General features: G+C 40.7%; 1 protein-coding gene across 1 annotated transcript in view; it reads left to right on the top strand.

The window, feature by feature from the left end:
- GDA (guanine deaminase) overlaps positions 1-25684 on the top strand; it is a 111958-nt gene that overhangs the window by 12010 nt on the left and 74264 nt on the right. The window lies entirely within an intron of this gene.

Below are 25684 nucleotides of genomic sequence, written 5' to 3'. Positions count from 1 at the left end.
TTTGATGACGAATGGGTAGGGAGAGAGAGGGAAGAGCTTTCCTGGGTTTTAGGCTTATACAACTGGATGGATGTGGTGGCTGTCACTGAGTTATTGAAGTCAAATAAAATACAGAGACAAATCTCTGAAATGAAAACATTTTATTTGGGAAGAAAGAATTGCAATTTGGGGGGCATGCACACAGACCGACTGGCCTTCAGTATGTTCCATGAACAAAGAGAAAGTTAGAAGTTTTATAAAAAGAAACGTTGCATATTGCTCTTTGAGAAAGTTCATTGGCACTAATAAGGTTTGAGGGAGCTGACAAGTTTTGATTGGTAAGTGACAGTAACAGGTACAATTCTTTTTTTTTTTTTTTTTTTTTTTTTTTGAGACAGAGTCTCACTCTGTTGCCCAGGCTGGAGTACAGTGGCGCAATCTCGGCTCACTGCAAGCTCCACCTCCCGGGTTCATGCCATTCTCCTCCTCAGCCTCCCCAGTAGCTGGGAGTACAGGTGCCCGCCACCACACCTGGCTAAGTTTTTGTATTTTTAGTAGAGATAGGGTTTCACTGTGTTAGCCAGGATGGTCTCAATCTCCTGACCTTGTGATCTGCCCACCTGGGCCTCCGGAAGTGCTGGGATTACAGGTGTGAGCCACCACCCCTAGCCAACTATCTTAAAGTCACAGGAGATTGTTTCAGCAGCTATTAGATAAAACTGTGTCAGGTGCAGGAGGCAGTTTCAGGTGCAGGAGGCAATTTAAGCAGCCAGGCTTGCACAGAATTACATTCTTGGAGCAATGTTTTGTTCCCTGAGTGCTTTTACCCCTGACCTCTCTGTTTTAGTTGGGTATGACAAGAATGACACATTTGTTGATTAACTTTCACATAGGGACGAGAAGAAGAGGTCCAGCCAGGGAGGGTGGATCCAGAGGTCTGCTTTGGTCATGGTGAGTTGAGATGCTTTTGTGACATCTACATGGAGATTTGAAGCAGACGTTGACTTGCTGGTCTGGAGCTCAGAGGAGATATCTGAATGGGTGATAGAAAATATGGAGTAAAGTTTGAGAAGACAACAGGAACTAGACTAATTCCTGTTGTTGAGTTTAGAGTAAAAGAGAATGAGTAGGATGAGGACAACCCAAATGTCAGAGGAAGACACAGGAGGGTATTGTCTTAGAAGCTTGCAGGAGAGGGGAACATTTCAGAATGGAGGCAGTAGGGCAGCTGTCATGTTACTGAGACATAAGAACAACAGTGGAAACATATCCAATGGATTTAGAAACCTGAGGTAACTGTTGACCCTAGGAAGCTTATTTTAGCACAGAGAGAGGGTGGCAATCAGCTTGGATTGGGTTTTGGAATGAGTGGAAGACAAGGACATGCAGAGTGGAAGACAAGGACAAGTAATCACAGACAACTCTTGAGATTAAAAAAATGTGTAATGTTTTATCATATGAGAAAAATAATAAATTGCTTCCAACAGTAATAAAATACAAATAAGTTACATACATTTTATTCCCCCCACTGCTTAAGTTATTAGAGGACTTTTGTACAAACATTTGCACTTGTCGCATTCTGAGGAAAAAATGCTCTGGGTGGGCCGGGCGCAGTGGCTCACGCCTATAATCCTAGCACTTTGGGAGGCTGAGGCTGGCCGATCACGAGGTCAGGAGATCAAGACCATCCTGGCTTAACACAGTGAAACGTTGTCTCTACTAAAAATACAAAAAAGAAAAAAAATTAACCAGGCATGGTGGCAGGCACCTGTAGTCCCAGCTACTTGGGAGGCTGAGGCAGGAGAATGGCATGAACCCAGATGGTGGAGCTCGCAATGAGCTGAGATCACACCACTGAACTCCAACCAGGGCAATAGAGCGAGACTCTGTCACAAAACAAAACAAAACAAAACAAAAATGCTCTGGCTGTCCTCTGTTCTTCAAATACTTTGCTTAGGTTTCTGTGAATCTTTAAATTTCAGGTGACTTAAGTGTGCACATTCAATCTACTGGGTGGTGCCTCATGCCTGTAATTCCAGCACTTTGGGAGGCCGAGGTGGGTGGATCATCTGAGGCCAGGAGTTCAAGACCAACCTGGCCAACATGGTGAAACCCCGTCTCTACTAAAAATACAGTTCACTTGTGCTCATATTCCTATATTTGTATGATTTCTCCCAGCCTTCCTGTATTGTATGGTGAATAACTTCTTTCCAAGGATGTTTCAAAAGTTAAGAAAGCATGCTGCTGTTGTCCATTTACAAATACTTAATTAGTGTCAGAGCTTAGAGTTAGTTGCAGCCTTCTTAATAATCATTTTACTATTTTATCTCAGAAATATAATCTAGCATTTCAGCATCACTGGAAATCTCGGGAGGTAGTCAGTATTTTTGTTTGGAAGTACAGGATAGCAGTAGTGAAACACTTCGTTTTATTAATATCAAGCAAGTAAGGCATTATTTTCCTATAAATGTGAGGTTTGAAATGAAAACAAGCAAAACCAAGTAACACAATAGAAGCAGATGATTTCTGTGTTTAAAAATGTGATTGGTATGTGAGGTATGTGTAGGGAATGGCTAAAAAGAAAATAAAAACAATTTTTTTTTTTTTTTTTTTTTTTTTTTTTTTTTGAGACGGAGTCTTGCTCTGTCACCCGGGCTGGAGTGCAGTGGCCGAATGTCAGCTCACTGCAAGCTCCGCCTCCCGGGTTTACGCCATTCTCTTGCCTCAGCCTCCCGAGTAGCTGGGACTACAGGCGCCCGCCACCTCGCCCGGCTAATTTTTTGTATTTTTAGTAGAGACGGGGTTTCACCGTGTTAGCCAGGATGGTCTCGATCTCCTGACCTTGTGATCCGCCCATCTCGGCCTCCCAAAGTGCTGGGATTACAGGCTTGAGCCACCGCGCCCGGCCAAAAACAAATTTTAAAATGCAGTTTGGGTTGGGCGCGGTGCCTCATGTCTGTAATCCCAGCACTTTGGGAGGCCGAGGCGGGCAGATCTTCTGAGGTCAGGAGTTTAAGACCAGCCTGGCCAACATAGTGAAACCCCGTCTCTACTAAAAATACAAAAATTAGCCAGGCATGATGGCGGGTGCCTGTAATCCCAGCTACTCGGGAGGCTGAGTGGGGGGAACTGCTTGAACCCAGGAGGTGGAGGTTGCAGTGAGCTGAGATCGTGCCATTGCACTCCAGCCTGGGTGACAAAGCGAGACTCCGTCTCAAAAAAAAAAAAAAAGAAACAAAAATGCAGCTTGTTCCTAGTGAAGCATTTTAAGATTTACCCCTTCCCCAAGGGAAGAGAGAAAATCTTACTCTTCCTTCTGTTCCCCTCTTCTGGGTGAATGACTGTACAATGAAGATTTAATCTAGTTGAGAAAAACAATATATAGATGACTCATATACAACCTTTGTATGTATGAATGGAGGTTTGTATAATCATTTTTTTTTTCACTGTCCTGACAATCAAGTGGGAAGGAGAAAAATAAGATTTATACTAGATTTATTTCAGTGGAGATTAGAAGGAAAACTATCCCTGTGATCTAGACAGGATTGGATGTTTCAAAAGTGCCAAATCACTGAGCAGGTAGAGTAAGTGAGAAAACAATAAGAGAACAAGATTTGGAAAGGAAATGATTTAGCAATTACGCCAGTGTCCTCACTCTTATGCAAGAGTTGAAAAAGTTGACCTCATGGAGGTAGACAGTAGAATGATAGATACCAGAGACTGGGAAGGATGTGTGGGTGAGGGTGGGGGAATGAAGAAAGGTTAGTCAATGGGTACAAGCACAGCTAGATAGAAGTTATCAACAATGTATTATACATTTCAAAGTAGCTAGAAGAGAGAACTTGAAATGTTCCGGACACATAGAAATAATAAATACTCAAGATGAGGGATCAGATACCCTGACTTGATCATTACACATTCTATGCATGTAACAAATATCACATGTACCCTATAAATATGTAAAATATTATTTATTGGTTAAAAAAACTTAAAAATGTAATTGTGCCAATATAAACTTATGTATCAATTTCTGTTTGTTCATGTATTTTGACTTCTCCATCTTATTGTTCACACTCTTAATGCCCTTACTGTTTTCTCACCTATATATACCAGACTCATCGCTTCCTCCAGAAACACCTTGGTTATTGTGTCCTCACCAATTTCATTTGTCTCAGAGTTTTCACAGATCAGTCCATAATGCCAATTTGGTGCTTGGAAACATATTGTGCATTGTTCTCGATTTTTCATAGCATGCAAATTTAATTTTCTCTACCAGAAAGTAAATTCTTGAAAGGCAAAGATAATTTTGAAACTGACCCAATAGTTCCACAGACAGGTTTTGTTGTTGTTGTTGTTGTTGTTGGGTTGTCTTTTTTTTTTTTGATAAACATAGAAATTGACACTTTTGGTGTTAAAACCTGAAACTTACATTTGTTTTATTTGAGTTCCTTGTTCAGGAAATGACCCCTAGGCCTCTCAAAAGTATCAAAGAACTGAAACTGACCAGATATTGCATCCAGACAATGAAATGCCAGGCCTCTCATTCATCATGATTGCTTCCTTACCCCTCTGGAGTTCCTGTTTTCTCACATCTTTCTTCCCTGCTATATAAACCCCTAATTTTAGTCCATCAGGGAGATAGATTTGAGACTGATCTCCCATCTCCTCAGCTGCAGCACCCGATTAAAGCCTTCCTCCTTGGCAATAATCATTGTCTCCATGTTTTGGTAACAATTTCTTATGTATTTACCTGAACCCTTAGCAGTTTCATGGGCATACATTTAAGAAATATAGGATTCCCTGAATTGTTATCAGTTGAAATGCTGCATTTCTGAACATGGCAAAAACTGGTCTAAGAAGCATAGCTTAAGCAACTTTCTGTTCAATCCTAGTGTTTCTGCCCCCAGCCTCTGCCTGCAGTGTGTGATTGGCATACACCCTCTCACAGGCCCTCAGAATGCACAGGTCTAACTTTCACAAATGAACCTGGAATAACTTGTAATTTTGTAAAATGTAAATTAATTTGTAATTTTGTGGAGGTGTGTATTCAAGAGCAGCACATTAGTGTGCTGATCAGTGTCCCTTCACCAGCCAGCAAGCCTTGCCTGCTCATCAGCATCAATACCTCAGTGTAATTTCTTGCTCTTGTCATATATGCAGAAACTCTCAAGAAGTAGTTGAAAAACAATCAAAGCTTAGCATTTTAGTAAAGTGTTAGTGGTTTTGAGAAAACTGCTGACCAAATGAAGATGTGCACCTATCAAAGTAGTTTATTTTTACTAGTGTTGCTGCTGCCATAGGCTATAAGCTCCCTGAGGGCAGGGATTAGGTCTTACTCACATCATTCCCTAGTGCTGGGGTACGTCACCTGAGAGATAGAATGTGCTCAGCATATATCTGAGGAATGGCTAAATAAGGAAATGATTCTCTCTAATAAAAAGAAAAGATTGGGCAGGGTGAGGTAGCTTGTGTCTGTAATCCCAGCAGATTGGGAGGCCAAGGCAGGAGGATCACTTGAGCCCAGGAGTTTGAGACTAGCCTGGGCAACATAGTGAGATCCCTCTATACAAAACAAACAAAAAAACAGGAGCTGGGCATAGTGGTGCATGCCTGTGGGTTCCAGCTACCCAAGAGGCTGAGGTAGAGTATGGCTTGAGCCCAGGAAGCTGCAGTGAACTGTGATTGCACCGCTGCGCTCCAACCTGGGTAACACACTGAGACCTTGTCTTTTTTTTTTTTTTTTTTTTTGAGATAAGAGTCTTGCTGTGTCGCTGAGGCTGGTGTGCAGTGATGTGATCTCAGCTTACTGCAAGCTCTTCCTTTCAGGTTCAAATGATTCTTGTGTCTCAACCACCCAAGTAGCTGGGATTACAGGCATGCGCCACCACACCCAGCTAATTTTTGTATTTTTAGTAGAGTCAGGGTTTTCCCCTGTTGGCCAGGCTGGTCTCAATCTCCTGGCCTTAAGTGATATGCCCACCTTGGCCTCCCAAAGTGCTGAGACCCTGTCTTCAAACCAATGAAGAATGTATAGCACTTATTATGTGCCAGGCACTGCTAAATCTTTTACACATATTAACCCATTTAATCATCGCAACAACCCTATAAATTAACTATATTTTATCTCTGTTTTTCAGATGAGGAAACTGTCACCAACAGTTTGCGTGCCTTGTTGAAGGTCACATAGCTGGTTACTAGTAGAGTTACGATTTATAATCCACATGGTCTGGCTTTACATTTAGCAGCTCTCATATGGAATAAATTCAATGCTATACTGCTATTCAGATATGTGGGAGGACATGAAAGCCTCAAGATATAGTCACCAGCCTGTTACAAGTTTGTTTGTTTTTGCTTTTGTCTTTTGTCTTGCCAAGGCAAACTCCTAAGGGATTCTGGCAATTTGTTAGTAAACTTTCTAAACCCTTCTAAGACTGCCATATTGCTAATTCTGAAGCAGTTTTCACTGACGCTATCACATTGTTTCATGTCAGGGTTTTAGAAGCAGGTGAAATAGATACTGGTTTTGGGGAGTGGGGGAAAGTTGACTAGTAATTGATGCATGGCTAGCATCTTTATACAGGAGAGGAATTTGCAAGGCAAGTAGCTGGGCTTGTTCTGAGTTTCTTATATTAGTTTCAGGAGTTAGGCTTGTTGAATTAAGTAAATAAAGCTCACAATATGCTGATCATGTGAAACCTAATGCCAAGTCTATTTCTGAGCCACCGTGAAGAGGACATAGATAAACAAGGAGGGAGGGAGTGTCAAGTCACATAAAATATTTCTTACTGAACTCGGATTTTATGTTTTAAATCTATTCTTTTGGAAACAGAGCCATGATCTAACTTAATGTGGCTACTCTGAATGCGTGCTTTATCCATGGCCACTATAATTTCTTTGCAGGTTCATATAAATTTTCTAAATAGGCTTTGTAAATCAAACTGTGGACTAAATATCCTGATGTGACTTCTATAAAGAGCTCTCTCAAATTGCAGGCACAAAGTGTTGGAAGTTCTGTTTGGCAGAAACAAACTGGACCAACATTTTGCTTTTCTGTTATCGTCCAACTTCCTATATGCAGTCAATTTGATGACAAACAGGCTAATGAGCTCACACTAGAATTAGAAATTATAAAACATTTGGTTTTCCAGGGGAACTGGGAATGGTTTTATAATTAATGTGTCAGAAGAAGAACTGAAGCAAAGATATTTTCAATTGCACTGTATATGATAGACCAAAAAAGTAACTAAAAAAATGCATCCTTCAGCTCTGAGGACAGATAATGGTCCTCTGTATCTAAAAGTCCAGGAGGTGTTCTCTGTATTCCATACATCTGTGTCCCAGTGACCGAATGCAATGAAGAGAGACAATCTGTAAATTAAACAAACCCAGTGAGGCATAAAGATTTTTTCCCCTTTAATATTAGGGGATATGACAAAGAAGATCGTTTTCTGGTTGCCATAAAAATACAAGAGTAAAGTTGAATTAGACCCACAGATTTGATTAATGAATGCTGTGCTTATAAAAGCACATAATTATTCCTGAGCTCTTAGAATGAACCAAGTGCAGTAGCTTCTGGGGCACTTGTGCATATTACTTTTAAAGATAGAAGCCTGCTTGGCAAAAATGGCTCTCCTAGTTCTATATAAAAGATACAGCAAGAAGCAGCGAATGTATAAATAGACAAAGAGAAAAATAAAGCTCATAGCTGTCTTCATACCAGTATAGATCTTTCTTAGCACATAACTAGATTTTTGTGGATTTTACAAGTTAAATAATGTGAAAAATATATTTGGGCACAAGCCGGGATAGCTGAGCTATAAAAAAGGGATTGTATCACTCAGAGAGTTGTGTGGTCATGGGCTAGTCAGTATCCTTTGTCAGTGGCCCTGTCTCCCTCATTTAAAATGAATATGGGGAGGCCGGGCGCGGTGGCTCAAGCCTGTAATCCCAGCACTTTGGGAGGCCGAGACGGGTGGATCACGAGGTCAGGAGATCGAGACCATCCTGGCTAACACGGTGAAACCCCGTCTCTACTAAAAAATACAAAAAACTAGCCGGGCGAGGTGGCGGGCGCCTGTAGTCCCAGCTACGTGGGAGGCTGAGGCAGGAGAATGGCGTAAACCCGGGAGGCGGAGCTTGCAGTGAGCTGAGATCCGGCCACTGCACTCCAGCCTGGGCGACAGAGCGAGACTCCGTCTCAAAAAATAAATAAAAAAATAAATAGATAGATAAATAAATAAAATAAAATGAATATGGGGAGGCTTACTGTTTCCTTTCCAGCCATTTCAAATATTTGTCTCCTGATACCTTTGCATTTTAGAGTACTTCTTTTGTTTTCCCATGAGCAAATCAGCAAGAGCTACAAGTTAGCAAACATTTAAGGAATGCTTGCTGTGTATCAGGCCATGATAGGTGATAGGGGCCACAAAGATGAAGTCGCCTTGTCTTTCTACCCATGAAATCTAGTGAGGTCAGTGAATTACTATTATTGTTGTTGTTGAGATAGGCTCTCGCTCTGTCACCTTGGCTGGAGTGCAGTGGTGTGATCATAGCTCACTGCAGCCTCAATCCCCTGGGGCACAAGTGATCCTCCCACCTCAGCCTCCTGAGCACCTGGGACTACAGGCATGCACCACCATGCTCAGCTAATTTTTGTATATTTTTAGTGACCGGGTTTTGCCACATTGCCCAGGCTGGTCTCAAGCACCTGAGCTCTGGCAGTCCTCCCGCTTCAGCCTCCCGAAGTGCTGGGATTACAGTCGTGAGCCACTGTCCACTGTGCTCTGGGTCATTTTTTTCAGCTCTCTTATAGTTAATGTATACTTTCTCCAGCTATTGTATATTCCATCCGTTAATCTTGTCTAATCTATTATATAATCCATCTGTTGACCTTGTTACAGCAACAACTATAATTTTAATTCCTAAAGTTCCACTTAGTTCTTTTTCAAATTTGCTTGATCATTTTTGATTGTCTTTTGTTGCTTATTCCATTTTATGATTCCATTCTTTATTTCTTTAAGCATACCATGTATACATGTATACTGGTGTATACTTTGTATCAGATCATCTAGACTCCTTGAGATTCTGAATCTGGACTTTGTAGCTTCAGCTAGCCTTTACCTGGGATGGTTTGTTCCTTTTGATTGTGGTGACCTTTTTTTAATGGGTTCAGTTTTGGTTAATCTTAACCTGGGAAAATTTGGAGGCTGAAATTTAAGATGTGATTCTCCAGAAAATATATATATATATATTTTTCCCTATTCAGAGATAATGACCACTGGGGCCGCCATGCATTTTGTTTGAGTTTATTGTTCACTGCTCCCATTTAAGCTTAGAATCGCTTTTCTTCTTCCTCTTTTTTACCCTTTAACCTTCATATTCTTCCTTAGGTCCTGCAAAGTGCCACCTAAAAGGTCTTGTACATTATAATGTTACTTTACAACTCAAAGGGTTCCGTAGGGCATCTTGCCCACCATATTTCTAACAGTGAAATTGCTGATGTTATTGAATGCTTACCCTGTGCCAAGCATTCTTTTAAGCATTTTACTTGTGTTAGCTCATTGAACACTCACAACAACTTCATGAGGAAAAGTAACATTTTTATTCTGATTTCACAGGTGAAGTAATTGAGGTGCAATGTGATTAAGAAACAGGTTGCCAATGTTACACAGCTGATACATGCTACATGAGTTGATAATGTTACACAGCGAATAGAGCTGGGATTGTAAGAAACACCTACTAAATTTATGCACATGATAGGAAATTTAGTGAATAGTAAGTCCTTTTCTGTTCCTGTGCCCTAGACATGCCATTTTCCCTCCCAGGAGGCAACTATTACCAGTTTCTTACATATTTTTCTAGGGATCATGTGCAAAACATACTATCTAGTATATATATTATAGTATATCATTTTTATTATACATTATGTGTCTGATTTTGCTAGAAAAATAGAAATAACAAAAAGTAATATTTCTTGAATACTTACTCTATGCCTGTTACTTTTCATTCATTATCTCATTTATTTTTCTGAGGAATTATTAGTTTTATTTTGTAAGTGAGAAATTGAGTATTACAAAAGTTAAGCAACTTGTCCAAGAATTTGCAGATAGTGAGAAGCAGAGCTAGGATTCAAACCTAGGTCTTCATGGTTCCTGGGCCTGCATACTGGTTTTTCACAGGGATCTGACTGGGGGTTGACATCTTTAGCTCCTCTGTAGTGGATTAGGACAAGAGTTAGAGTAAAGGCTGGGGTTAGGGTTTGCACTAGGATCTCCTCTCTAACCCCTACACCATGTCTGGATGTGGCCTGTGCCAGTGTGTTTTAGGATTGCTGCTTCCTGGGGAATGGGATGGAGGGCGTGAAACTCAACCTTGCCCATCTTCTCTGCATCCATATTTGTTAGTTTCATATGTTTAAGGATAGGCTTTTGTTAGCCACTTACTCTATTTTGAAACTCCCTCTTCTCTTTTCTTCTTTTTCTAATTTCTTCCTTCCTTCCAACCCTCCTCCAAACATGTATTTGAGTGCCTTTGTGTGTCTAGCATTCTGTTTGGTGCTGGAAATACCAAGGTACAAGAGCATCACTGTCTTTTGAGAAGGTTGTACTTTAGTGGGGAGACAAATATCCTAACTGCAAATTATAACACAGTGAGTTAAGTGCTTGTACTAGTTTCCTATGGCTCCCATAACAAATTATTACAAACTTGATGGCTTAAGCAACACATGCAGATTCTCTCACATTTCTAGAAGTCAGAAATTTGAAATCTGTTTCACTGGTCCAAAATCAAAGTGTCAACAGGGCTGCAGTCTCCTGGAGCCACATTCCTTGCATACTCAGTTCCAGGAACTTCCCTCCATCTCCGAAGCCATGAGTGCAGCATCTTGCTTAAGTAATCACATTGCCTTCTGGTCAAATCTTCCTCTGACTTCCCCCCCCGCCCTTTTTCTTTTCTTTTTTTTTTTTTTTTTTTGAGATGGAGTCTCGCTGTAGCCCAGCCTGGAGTGCAATGGTGCAATCTCAGCTCACTGCAACCTCCGCCTCCCAGATTCAAGTGATTCTCCAGCTTCAGCCTCCTGATTAGCTGGGACTACAGGCTTGAGCCACCGCGCCCGGCCTAGGGCATTTCTTTTTCTTCTCTCTCTCTGCTCCTCTCTACACTGGCTGATGCCCTTATTCGGATAAACATTCAAATGGTCAGCTAAGGGTTCTCCCTGTCTCTAAGCTCTCCTCCCAACTTACCTTACAAGCATTGTTCCATTAATTGTTCTATGTGACCCTTGTTTAAAGAATTCTAGAGAATACATTCTGAACTCCTTAGCATGACACTTGAAGGTTCTCCGGAGTTCAAGACCTATATCAACTTCATTTACTTATGCATCAGGATTTCTCATGTGTTAAGACTATGCCAGGCACTTAGAGTATGATAGTGGGTAAAAGTAGGCTTGTCCACCCTTGGGGATTTTGCTGTCTAATAGGAAAGACAGATATGAGTGAAATAATAATTATGAAGAAATGTGAAATTGGAACTACAATAAAACAGCAGCTCAGACTTATGTAATGCCTGCCATGCATCTAGCATCATTCTAAGAATTTTACATATACTGTCTCATATAATCTTCAGAACTTGTTCATAACTGCTACTTCCTACTTTATGGATGAGAAAAGAGGCACAGAAAGTTTAAGTGATTTGCCCAAATTCACACAGCTGGAGAGGATTTAAGCCAGGTAGCTTGGTTCCAGATTTTGTGTATGGAACCACTGTCATATTTCGATAAAAGAGAAGTGCCTGGTGCTATGAGGATCATTAATTGGGAGTGCAGCCTGGGTAGAAAGAAGCACAGAGAGAAGCAAAAGTGCCTCATGGGTGATGTGTTGAGGAGGGTACACAACTTGGTGGTATGCCAGGTCTGTTGGGAACTGTTGAGGTTATCTATTGGGAACTGTTGAGGATATATACATATATATATATATAGAGAGAGAGAGAGAGAGAGAGAGAAGATATATATGTATCTTATATCTTATATATCTTATATATATATCTTATATCTTACATATATATATCTTCTCTCTATATCCTCAACAGTTCATATATAATATATACACATATACACACACACACATATAGAGAGAGAGAGACAGAGACAGAGAATGGGGAATTGGAAAAGCTTCCTAAGGAAGGGACAGCTAAACTGAAGTTGGAAGTATACATTGGCATTAACTGGACAAGAAGAAAGGAAAAGTGTTCCATCCAGAGGGAAGGTCACGTGTCAAGGCCATATGGAGGCGAGGAGCAGAGTGCTTGGGGGTCTGAAATGCGACCAGGTGGAGCTGAGAGAGCAGAGGCAGAGGGAGAAGCATGGTATAGGATTCGGCGGCAGTGGGATTAGGCTGGGGAGGTAGGTAGGTGCCAAATCACCCAGGACCCTATAGGCCATATTATGACCCTTTTCCTTTATCATAAATGCAATGGCAAGCCATTGCCATTGGGTTTTCATTTTGTTTCATTTTTCTGAGATAGGGTCTCAATCTGTCACCCAGGCTGGAGTGCAGTGGTATGATCATAGCTCACTGCAGCCTTGAACTCCTGGGCTCAAGTGATCCTCCTACCTCAGCCTCCCAAAGTGCTGGGACCACAGGGGTAAACCACCACACCCAGCCCCATTGAGGTTCTATTCAGGGGGAATGACAGAGATGTGTCAGAGGTTTCTGGGTTGTTCCCTGAATTGCTATGGTCTCATTCTCTGTAAAAGGGAACCCGGGAAAGAGACCATGTTCAGGAATAAGACCATGGACTGTGTTTTGGACCTGTTGACTTTGGGAAACACAAATGAGATGTGAAGGAAAAGTTCAAATACTTGGATCCGGAGTTCATAGAAGATGTCTGGGCTGGGCATTTAAGTTCAGCCCTTGTTTCATTGCCTTTTTGCAATTGAAAGATGCACCTTTTGAAGGACTTCTATCATGCTAAGGAGAATTTTAAGTTCTACTTATGAGACTGCATTAATCTTTTGTTATAGATTTGAATGTGGGGTGAAAATAAGTCAGAGTGGGAAGAATTAATTTTAGAGTCCTCCCCACTTTCTACTTTTACAACAGAATACCATTGGATAATCATTTATCCTGCAACAATTGGAACTAGTTTTTGGAAATTGTGATTTGAGTCTCTTATAAGGAAACTGGCAAGACTAAAAAACAACCAAAAAGCTGTGTGAGAAGGCTTCTTAAGACTGCAATGTAACCTCAGTGTTCAAGTCAAAAGGGAGTGTATTTGTTAGCTATTGCTGTATAACAAATTACCCCAAAACTTAGGGGCTTGAAACAACAATAAAAATGTATTGTCCTCACAATGTCTGTGCATCTGGGAATCTGTGAGCAGTTTAGCTGAGTGGCTTGAGCTCAGGAGGCAAGAGGTCTCAGTCAAGATGTCAGCGAGTGCTTCAAGAAAGCTTGACTGAGGTTGTAGGATCCACTTCTGAGGTTCAAGTTCATTCACATGACTGCGAGCTAGTGTTAGCTGTTGGCAGGGATCCTTGGCTTCTTGCCACAAGAGCTACTCTCAGAGCGACTTGAGTGTCCATACTATATGACTAGAAAGCTCCCCCTAGGCAACCCAACAGTGAGAGGGCCAGATGGAAGCCATCCCTTTTATGAGCGAGTCTTAAAAGTCACAGTGTGGTGAGTGCTTCATTCCAAGCAAGTCACTACGTTTGGCCCACCTCAAGGGTGAAGGAGGGAACTTGGCTCCACTTTCTGAAGGGAAGAGTGTCAAAGATGTTGTGGGCATATTTTAGAACACCACATGGGTGTTTGAAATCTGAGCTGTGGAGGGGCCTTCCCTCTCACCCTGTGTAGGAATTAATTTCGGGTACAGCATCCCCGACAGATGGTCATTCAGCCTCTGCTTGCCACTTCCAGCTACGAGGAGTTCACTACACTGTGAGTTAGTGAATTCCATATATATCCGGTGTTAATCATTAGAAGCTTTTTCTGTTCATGAAATTGAAAGCTCTATTGTGGATATTCCATTATTAAAGCTAGTTCTGCTACTCTAGAGTGGCACTTTTACATGATGACTTTTCCAATATTTGCAACTGTGGTAATCTTAACTTTTCTCCAGATGAATTTTTTTCTGTTCCATTCAGAGCTTCCTCTCATGTTTTAATTCTAAGCTTCTTCCACATTCTGGTCACCTCCTTGTGAAAACATTCTGATTCAGTTTATCCTTCCAAAACTGAAAACACACTACTAATTCCGTAGTGCGAGCTAAGTATAAAGGGACACAGCAAGGGTTTCCTCACTTTGCATTATAGTGGAGGACTGAAAAATGACTGTGAAACCTGAAATAATGCAAAATGACCTTAATGGGAAAAATGATGATCACCGTGAGACCTTTATAAACTTCTGGTTTTTTTGTTTTGTTTTGTTTTTGTTTTTTTGAGATGGAGTCTTGCACTGTCACCTAGTCTGGAATGCAGTGGCACGATCTTGGCTCACTGCAACCTCCACCTCCCAGGTTCACATGATTCTCCTGCCTCAGCCTCCCAAGTAGCTGAGGTTACAGGCGCACACCACCACATGGCTAGTTTTTTGTATTTTTAGTAGAGATGTGGTTTCACTATGTTGACCAGACTGGTCTCAAACTCCTGACCTTGTGATCCGCCCACCTTGGCCTCCCAAAGTGCTGGGATTACAGGTGTGAGCCACTGTGCCTGGCCAAAATATCTGTTTTTAAAACTTTAAAACTTGTTAAAATAAAATTAAAATTTTATTTCAAATTTAAATGCAAAAATTAGTAAAACTAGTGTTCATTTAGTATTTGTTAGTATTCTGTAATTAAAATATCACATATTACATTAAAAATAGAGAATTTAAAATACAGAGAATTAAAATACTTTTGCAAAAGAAAAAACCAGACAAACAAAAACATCAGTAGTAGATTGAACATAGTAGATTGAACAGTGCTTGCTGCCTCCTTCTTCTTGGTATATAACTTATAATACAGAGTGAGTATTTTTGCTTTGGCAGATTGTCATCCTGCTTTTAAAATTTGTATCGGCTTTCAACGTTATATCCTTTGAGCTTTCAGTGTTATAAAACATCTCTGAGATATTTCTCTGAGAGTTCCTTTAATGTGAAGTTGTTTTTGCTGGTATCAATTCCTTGGAGACAACTTTAATCACTGTCCACATTTATGTTGATAAGTTCACCTTTGCTAAGTTCCTCTGGCTGTAGACTTTAGCGTTTCTGACAGTGGCAGTGACCACATTGCCATGGTTAGCTGTATAATTACATGTAGGTCTGATTCCCACCTCACTACTGTATTACCACTTTTCACTTCTTTGCTGTACTTTCATCTTGGTTGACCAATTCACTGTCTCAATTATCCATTCTTTTTTTTTTTTTTTTTTTTTGAGACGGAGTCTCGCTCTGTCGCCCAGGCTGGAGTGCAGTGGCGCAATCTCGGCTCACTGCAAGCTCCGCCTCCCAGGTTCACGCCATTCTCCTGCCTCAGCCTCCCGAGTAGCTGGGACTACAGGCGCCCGCCACTGCGCCCGGCTATTTTTTTTCTATTTTTTAGTAGAGACGGTGTTTCACCATGGTCTTGATCTCCTGACCTTGTGGTCCGCCCGCCTCGGCCTCCCAAAGTGCTGGGATTACAGGCGTGAGCCACGGCGCCCGGCCTCAATTATCCATTCTTATAAAATGCCACATGGGTTTACTGCTGGGAAGCAAGGAAGCAACACAGCTACATGCTTTGATGTCAGTGTGTGACCTGAATAACAGATGCATAGTGAGTAGCCACACATACTTTGGAATAAGGAGTGTGGTTGGTCACTGATCATGATGCCCGTCTGTTTTGTATGTAATGAATTGTGGACTGCAGAACTAGAAGCTAAGTTTGTACTTCATTCAATTACTCACAGTTAATATACCATGGTAATTGATATTTGAACCATATTGTTAGGGGACCGGTATTCAACTAAATCATGGCATTGAAAATTTATGTACATCAGATTCATGCAAAGCAAAGTCTGCCTGTAGGCGTACGAATTGGTCTGGAGTTGGAATCGATTTTTTTTTTTTTTTTTGAGACGAAGTTTCACTCTTGTTGCCCAGGCTGGAGTGCAATGGTGTGATCTCGGCTCACTGCAACCTCCGCCTCCCAGGTTCAAGCAATTCTCCTGCCCCAGCCTCCCGAGTAGCTGGGATTACAGGCATGTATCACCATGCCCAGCTAATTTTTATATTTTTAGTAGAGGTGGGGTTTCACCATGTTGGTCAGGCTGGTCTCGAACTCCTGACCTCAGGTGATCCACCCGCCTTGGCCTCCCAAAGTGCTGGGATTACAGGCGTGAGCCACTGTGCCCGACCCAGAATCAATTTTTATGGGCGACTGTTCTATGCTGCTTATTTTAAGCTCATGATCCTCACTGTGATCAAGTCTCATATGTCTTTACCTATGCATTTGAATTGTGTAAAATGTTAAGTGTAGGATTTTACATACCTTCCAGTTAGCTTGTGGCTGTATTTTTGACATTTAAAAAATTTTCTGATACATAATATTTGTACATATTTGTGGGGTCTTTGTCTTTTTAAAGCTGGATTGTGCTATCTAGTAAACAAACTGTCTTCTTCAAATTGTTATCCTTTTCACAGTAAGTCATTAGCAAGAACATGACTGAGGCCGAGCTCAATGATATGTTTCCAGAGCTCTCTAAGAGCTCTCCGGCCATACTTCCCTCATCCTATTAATCAACCTTTTAAGTAGGAATATACAGCAGCTATGAATTTCTCCAACTCTGCTGTCATCCAGCCTGATGTTTTCGAGCCTGTCCAACAAAGTTACCTGTTTGGTGCCATCAGATGCCTTTCTGAAATCAAAGTATATTGTATCAGTAGTGGTGTCCTGAAATGCCACTCTGGTTACCCTACCACAAATTAAAACTATGGATAATACCTTATCTATACAGAGAACTTTCACAGTTCACTGGAGTGTTTGGCGTATCTCTGTTTTAAAACTTTGTGTATATAGAGTTGAAGGGAGATGTGGCAGATATCATTACTTTATTTTCAAAAATGGTAAATCAGAGAGGTTAAGGGATTGGCCCTTGTTCACAGAGCTAGTAAATAGCAGAATCTTGATCCTTCAGTAAATCCAGTGTGTTTGACCATCTCAAACTCTCTCAGATAAAGTGACTGCAGGCAAAAAAAAAGGGAATTTCTGCAGTGTTTTCCTGTCATTGATTTATTAGGACAGATCAGTCTTATAACCGTCCTCCTATAGGGTCTGTGCTGGTTTCCCAGGGCTGCTATAATGAAGTACCACAAACAGGGAGGCTTAAACAACAGTAATTTATTGCCTTACATTTTTGAAGTCCAAGATCAAGGATTCAGCAGAGTTGGTTTCATCTGAGGACTTTGAGAGAAGGATCTGTTCCAGGCCTGTCTTCTTTGCTGATAGATGGTTGTCTTCCCTCTATGTCTCTTCAAATCGTTTTCTTTCTATGTGTGTTCCTGTGTCCAAAAGGACACCAGTCATATTGAATTAGGGCCTGTCCTAATAATTTCATTTTAACTTGATTACCTCTGTAAAGATGTTATCTCTAAATAAGGTCACATTCTGAATTATTGGGTGGGTTAGGACTATAACATATTAAATTGGGGTGGAAGGGGAGGTTCAACTCATACTAGGTCTTTAAGGCAGATTTCAAGTTCTTTTTTAAAAAAATGGCTATCCAGGCATGGTGGCTCACGCCTGTAATCCCAGCACTTTGGGAGGCCAAGAGGGGCGAATCATGAGGTCAGGAGTTCGAGACCAGCCTGGCCAACATGGTGAAACCCCATCTCTACTAAAAATACAAAAATTTGCCGGGCATGATGGCAGGCGCCTGTAATCCCAGCCACTCAGGAAGCTGAGGCAGGAGAATCGCTTGAACCTGGGAGGCAGAGGTTGCAGTGAGACAAGACTATGCCACTGCACTCCAGCCTGGGCAACAGAGCAGGAGTCCGTCTCAAAACAACACAAAAAAAGCCAAAGGAATATAGGCTTGTGTAGGGAGTACTTTTGTGTGTGCCTGTGTTATGCCCAGACCGTTTGTTCCCCAAAGAAGACCACCAGAGTCCAATGTCAAAGCCAAGCAGCAAGGATCTTTATTACAAGTTCGAACCTGGTCCCTCCATTCTACAGCATACAAGAGAGGGCCCCGAACAATGCGAGCGTTTGCTTTTTATAGCCCGAAAGTTACAGGGGAACAAAGAAATTCTTTTGGCTCCCGCGCTTTCAGTGGAACCTTGAACGGCTGTCTCCTTATCGGAGGCTTTCCAGGTGGTGTTTATACTGGGCTCAGGGAGTTTGAGAGATATATGGCGATATGTGGTGGGATGGGAGGATGGAATGTGTTTGTACTAGGCTCAGGGAGTCTTGAGCCTGGGGCTAGAGGAATGCGCCCAGCTCCTTTCACCTGCATTTTTAAATCAATGTCTGTGTATCTGATACAGTCTGTTGAGATCAACTTTATGGTCAGTTGATACTGCCGTTGAGTTTTTCAAAAGAGAGAGAGTGAGTGCTTTTCCTAAATTCGTTCTTAATTGTCTACTTGCTGAATGTAGTCTCTGACGACATCTTTTGTGAGGCAGCTGCTGAAATTATTTGCTTGTTTGATGATTTCAGGATTCAAATGTGTCATTTAACTTTAGAGCTGAGATTTGTGGTGAATTTCAGTCCAAGCTTAGTGTTAATTTTACACACATCTAAGCAGTTTCCTTCTTCCATAAGTCAGTTAAAGCATCAAGGGATTCTGAATTTAGGGAAAAAAAATAAACTAGGCAGCAACAATTTGCATCCCAAAGTGATTCACAAGTTATCAAGTATATTCAAGGGTTGTTTAGCATATTACCAACTACTTATCCAAACACGGGACTGATTATGACCTTGTTTTAGATTGCTGGTGTTGAGGTGCTACCAATGTGAGACCTATATCATTGTGTTTCCTCATTGCCTTTGCTTCTCCTGTGGTTTTTTCCTTTTGGTTATTTGGGTGTTCCACAGATTACCAATGTGTGCATTTCACATGAAATAGATTTTGATTTTTTACTTTTTATTATTATTATTTCTTGAGACGGAGTCTCGCACTGTTGCCCGGGCTGGAGTGCAGTAACATGATCTCGGTTCACTGTAAGCTCTGCCTCCCGGATTCAAGCCATTCTTCTGCCTCCGCCTCCTGAGTAGCTGGGACTACAGGCACCCGCCACCATGCCACCACTAATTTTTTGTATTTTTAGTGGAGATGGGATTTCACTGTGGTCTCGATCTCCTGACCTCATGATCTGCCTGCCTCAGCCTCTCAAAGTGCTGCGATTTCAGGCATGAGCCACCGCGCCTGGCCAGATTTTGATTTTTTAAAAATAACGTTTATTGTGAGTAGAAAATTTGGTTTTGCTCATATGTTTTTCTGGTGATCTTTGTGCATTTTACTTTTTTTTTTTTTTTGAAGTGATTCTTCTTTTTAGTTAACTCATTGGGTAAAGAAAGCACAGTTCTAATGTCTATGTAAGGTGTAATGAAAAAAGATGTGACGAACTGTGGTTACCTTTGAAGCCCTGTGTGTCCTCAATATCCAATCCCTTCCCTTATCACCATTATACTAAATTTTATGTTTATCATGTCCTTTCACTTATACTTTCACTATCTTTTTTTTTTTTTTTTTTGAGATGGCGTCTCAATCTGTTGCCTAGACTGGAGTGCAGTGGTGCAATCTCTGCTCACTACAACCTCCACCTCTTGGGTTCAAGTAATTCTCTGCCTCAGCCTCCTGAGTAGCTGGGATTACAGGCACCCACCACGACACCTGGCTAAGTTTTGTATTTTCAGTAGAGGTGGGGTTTCACCATCTTGGCTAGGCTTGTCTTGAACTTCCTACCTCAGGTGATCCACCCTCCTTGGCCTCCCAAAGTGCTGGGATTACAGGCGTGAGACACTGCTCCTGGCCTCACTATCTTTTTTCACTTTCTTTTTTTCTTTTAGTCAGAGTTTTGCTCTGTCACCCTGGATGGAGTACAGTGGCGTGATGGTAGCTCACTGAAACCTTGAACTCCCGGGCTCAAGCAATCCTCCCATTTTAGTCTCCCAAAGTGTGGGATTACAAGTGTGAGCCACTGCGCCGAGCCTATACTTTCACTTTTTATATTTGCGTTTCTAAATAATATATTGTTTAGTTTTTCAGTTAAAAATTTTTATTTTAAATCATTAAAAAATGATTTAAAAAGTTACAAGAATATACAAAATAACCCTTCTATAGACTTCACCCGGATTCTCCAGTGTTAATATTTTACAAAATTTTCTTCATTATTCTCTACTCTCTCTACATGTATAGGTAGACACACATACGCATGCGCGCGCACACACACACACACACACACACACACACACACACCGTATTTTTCTGGACTAAGTTATAGACATGCTGTTGGAGTCTAAATACTTTATTTTTTCCCCTAAAAAATAAGGATACTGCCTTACATAATTGTGTATGATTAGCTGGGTCAGGAAATTAACATAGGTATAATTCTACCACATAATCCGTAGACCCATTCGAACTTTGCCCACTGGCCCAATAATGCCATTGGTGGCTACTTCCCCTCCTCTTGTTCAGAATCTACTCCAGAACCACAAGCTCCATTTATGTATCACATTCCTTTAGCTGCCTTTCATCTATAATGAGTCTTTAGTTTTTCTTTGTCTTTCATGCTCTGGATAATTTTCAAGAATATAGAACAGTTTCTTCTTTTTTCAAACTGTCCCTTAATTTGGGTTTGTCTGATGTTTCCTCACGATTAGATTCAGGTTGTGCATTTTTGGCAGGGATGTCAGAGAAATGATGCTGTGCTCTCGGTGCAGCGTATCAGGAGGCATAGGATGTGGAATTGTCCCGTTATTGTTGATGTTAACTTTGGTCACTTGGCTGAAGTGGTGTGGGCCAGCTTTCTGCACTTCTCTTTGTAAAATAAACTTTGTGGGGAGATACTTTGATAATTATATAAATATCCTGTTTCTCAGCAAGTTTTCACCCACTAGTTTTAGTGTTCATTGATGATTTTTGCATGAATCATTTTTTCTATGATGATGGATGCCAAATGCTTATTTTCTAATTGTGTCATTTCTTCCACATATATTAGTTGGTATTCTACTGGAAGGAAGAACTCTACATTCTCACTCAAGTACTCACTTACTTACCATTGTGGACTCATGGATTCCCATATTATTCATTGGATTTTAATCTGTTAGTATTATTATTTATTTTGATGCTCAAATTGGCCCAGATTTACCTAGTGGGAATTTGTTTAGAGTGGCTTCTTTGTCCTTTTGACTACTTTCCGACCATATTCTAGCACTTCCTTACTTTTGGCACAAAATTATGTTTCAGATTCATCTTGTATTTTCTTTACCAGAGCCCTGGAATGAGCCCTGGAGTCACTTGGTTCTGTTTAGTGGAGAATGGTATTTAAAAACCAAGATCTGAGAACTAGGGGTGCTAATTGCATCTGGGTTTCATTGTCTCTAGGCCTCACAGCAGATAAAGCTCTAGTATGTGTGTACATGTAATGTGTATGTGTGTATGTAAATACATGTAAATATATATTACTCCTATATGTAATCAGTCCCTGGTGGCTGTCTCCTTGGCTACAGCCTTGCCCATTCCACCTGCCTTCTTGACACTTCTGCACTTCTCCAACCCCGTTCCCCTGACCCTATTAGCATTCTCAGCCTTGACTGCTCCCTTAGCCCCAATTGCCTCTGCATTCCTGGATCCACCAGGCCCACCTGCTGGGGTTGTATGAATGGAAGGAAAAAGAAGGGAAAGGCACAAATAAATAATTTATAAAGAAAAAAAAGAAAGAAAAGGAAAAGGCTGTTTGTTTTTAAATATTTTATATGAAAAAATACATAACATATAGTATCTAATAGCCCTTAGCCTGTAGGCAGACTGGGGTTCAAATTCAGGATTTATTGCCTGCCAGATGTGTAATTTTGGGCAAGGTACTTAACATCTCTGTGCCTTAATTGTATCATCTGCAAAATGGGGCTAGTAATAGTGCCTCATAGGGTTCTTGTGAGGTTTAAACACGTTAATGCATGTAAAGTATGTAGGATGGTGTTTGGCACATAGGAAATACATTTTAATCCTTTTATTATTATCAGACATCCCATCATTTTATAATATGTTGCTTTATATTTCTAATAAAAATTTGTTAAATACCAATGATTTATTAGTGGTGTCTTCTGCAAAGATCAGAAGAATTTTTAAAGTTACTTTTTTTCCTGCCATGAATATTATTTTCTTTATTCAGATTTGACTGTCTATACCTTATACCAGTTTGCAACATAAGCATTACATTAAATTACTGTTACAAATCTTGAATCTTTGCGCTTATCTTATAAACATTTAATTTTTAGAGAAGTTTTAAGTTCACAGCAAAATTGACAGAAAGATACAGAGCTTTCCCATGTATCCTCTGCCTGGACACATGCACAGCCCCCTCATTATTAGTATCTCGCACCAGAGTGCTACATTTGTTACAACTGATAAATCGACATTGACACATCATTATCAACCAAAGTCCACAGTTTACACTAGGGCTAACTCTTGGATTTGTATATTATGTGGTTTTGGACACTTGTATAATGTATTGACCATTATAGTATCATAGAGAGTGTTTTCACTGTCCTAAAAATCTTCTGCTCTGCTTATTCATCCTTTCCCCTCCAAACCCTGACAACTACTGATTTTTTATTGTCTCCATAGTTTGCCTTTTCCAGAATGTAATATAGTTGGGATCATATAATAATGAAGCTTTTCAGATTGGGGTCTTTCACTTAGTAATATGCATGTAAGTTTCTCTATGTATTTTTGTGGCTTAATAGCTCATTTATTTTTATTCCTGAATAATATTCCATTTTCTGGATGTACCACAGTTTATTTATCCATTCTTCTACTGAAGGACATCTTGGTTGCTTCCTAAAGGTACATCCTTCATCTATCAAGGAGTGTGTGTTTTCTACTGCGAAATGATACTTGTAAGCCACCAGAGTCTGTACTCTTCCAAGGGCGTGTTAAAGGAAAATGTTAAGGCCAGGCGCGGTGGCTCACGCCTGTAATCCCAGCACTTTGGGAGGCTGAGACGGGTGGATCACAAGGTCAGGAGATTGAAACCATCCTGGCTAGCATGGTGAAACACCATCTCTACTTAAAATACAAAAAATTAGCCAGGCGTGGTGGCAGGCACTTGTAGTCCCAGCTACTTGGGAGGCTGAGGCAGGAGAATGGCATGAACCTGGGAGGCGGAGCTTGCAGTGAGCGGAGATTGCGCCACTGCACTCCAGCCTGGGTGGCAGAGCGAGACTCCGTCTCAAAAAAAAAAAAAAAAAAAAAAGAAAAATGTTAAATGTTATTTCTATCTGGAAGCTAATCATAAATAAATATAAAGCTTCTGAGAAATGCTAGTGAAAGCCACTGGGATGGTTTTCAAGTTACGTAATTGTAATTTACGTGCATCTTTTTAGGAGTTCGCATCAGAGGTTAGCAACTATAGGCCACAGGCCAAATCCAGCTCTCTGCCTGAGTTATATGGCCTGTGAGCTAACTATGGTTTTAAAATGGTTGAAAAAAAGTGAAGAAGAAGAGGAGGAAGAAGAAGATTTTATAACAAATGAAAATTACATAAAATGTAAATTTCAGTTACTGTAAATAAAGTTATATTGGAATATAGCCATAGCCGTTTGCTACTATATTGTCTATGGTTGTTTTTGCAATTCAGCAACAGATTTAAGTAGTACAATAGACACAATATGGCCCACAAAGCCTAACATATTTATTGCCTCACTCTTTAGAAAAACTGTGCTGATCCTTGGTTTATTGCTGCGGGAAGTCAGACTTAATGGTTATCTCCCTTGTTCCCTGAACATCGCTGTTATCCTATTCTTTTTTCAAGGTGCCCAGATTTCATATTGTTCAAACACACGTGCTTTAGGAACAATTTGTGCAGTTAACACAATCATCACAGGGTCCTGAGGCAACATACATCCTCAGCTAATGAAGATGACGGGATTAAGAGATTAAAGTAAAGACAGGCATGGGAAATTATAAGAGTATTGATTGGGGAAGTGATAAATGTCCATGAAATCTTCACAATTTATGTTCAGAGACTGCAGTAAAGACAGGCGTAAGAAATTATAATTAAAGTATGAACTTGGAGAACTAACAAATGTCCACGAAATCTTCACGATTTATGTTCTTCTGTCACGGCTTCAGCAGGTCCCTCTGTTCGGGGTCCCTGACTTCCCGCAACAGTTGATACTATTAGAGAAGCAATCATAAACTTTTGGAAGAATCTCTGGGAAGACATGTCTAGTTTAGGAGATACTCCTGGCTTCCCCTGCACCTTAGGCAATTAAAATAACCTGGCTTGTGTCTTTATTTATGAAATGAGAATATTGGATCTGAAGATCTAAGTCCCTCATGCCTCATGCTATTCTCTGATGTCTTTGTAACATTATTCACCCCATTGTACTAGTCCGACAGGTTTCCCCCACCCGCTTTGGTTTTTATTTTAAGGCAATCTCACTTCATCTCTCTTTTCCATTAATATGTTTGACATGAATTGAGCTAATGTGGCAATTTTTGTCTCTGTTCAAAAACTTCAAGAAATCTTTGAGACGTCATGTTTTTATCTGGTTTTATCTCCTCTCACAGTGACGTAAGAGTGGATTTTGTATAATGGATTGAAATATGTTACTTTATTTTGTTGGATGGCTGAGCTATTTCACAGTGGCTCAAAGAGCAGTTTACTTTGTTCCATAGCAACAAGCCTCTTGCCCAAATTTGCCATCTGGTGTTTGAAGCCTGTATCTTGCAGCAGTTTTTTTCATTAGCTGACAGCCATTACTCATCTGCTTTTGGCTTTAGTATTCCCAACATTCTCATTATTGCTCATCCTAAATAGTCCCAGTTTCAAGTAATAAAGCACTTGGAGTTGTTTGCTTAGCAGAAGGGAATCAATTTCATCTGGAAAACAAGGGGTCAGTTGAGAAGGTACCTGCCAACTGGGACCATCCGTGACTTTATTATTTTGAGAAACTTGGTTTTTAATGACTTGTGTATATGCTTAGCAGCCCACCTAGAGTGTGGCCTGTGAAGGGGAAGGCCCATTGGCCATGGTGGGTACCCACTAGGTGGTGAATGAGTGAACAGGTTTCCTGCATGAATCCAGGAAACCTTGGGATGAAAAAGCAGTAGCCCCATGAGGAAAGCATCAATCATACTTTGTAATTTTGCCACATTTACTTTCCAAATTTTTTTTTAGAGATTTCCTGGGAATAAATCTTAGGGCTGATCCCTGGCTACCTCCTTGATCTGATCTCCTATCAGTCTTTCTTGTAGTCCTTGTACTGTGTCCCCCACTAGCCTCCCTGGTGTTTCAGAACCTGCCAAGCACACTCCCATTCTGGGGTCCTTGCTAGATATTCCCTCTGCCTGGAATGCTCTTCCCCAAATGTCTAAGTAGTTCACTCTCTCCTTTTATGCAAGTCTCTGCTTAAACTTCACTTCTCAGAGGAACCATCACACTCCACATTTTAGTCTATTTACCTCCCTTTATTTTTACCATAACACTCTCTATGTAGTATATCTTTATCAATTTATTGTTCC

The sequence above is a fragment of the Chlorocebus sabaeus genome, chromosome 12 (genome assembly GCF_047675955.1).
Source record: "Chlorocebus sabaeus isolate Y175 chromosome 12, mChlSab1.0.hap1, whole genome shotgun sequence".
Taxonomy (NCBI): Eukaryota; Metazoa; Chordata; class Mammalia; order Primates; family Cercopithecidae; genus Chlorocebus; species Chlorocebus sabaeus.
Note: the sequence above shows the minus strand (reverse complement) of the source record. Positions and strands in the feature narration are given on the sequence as shown.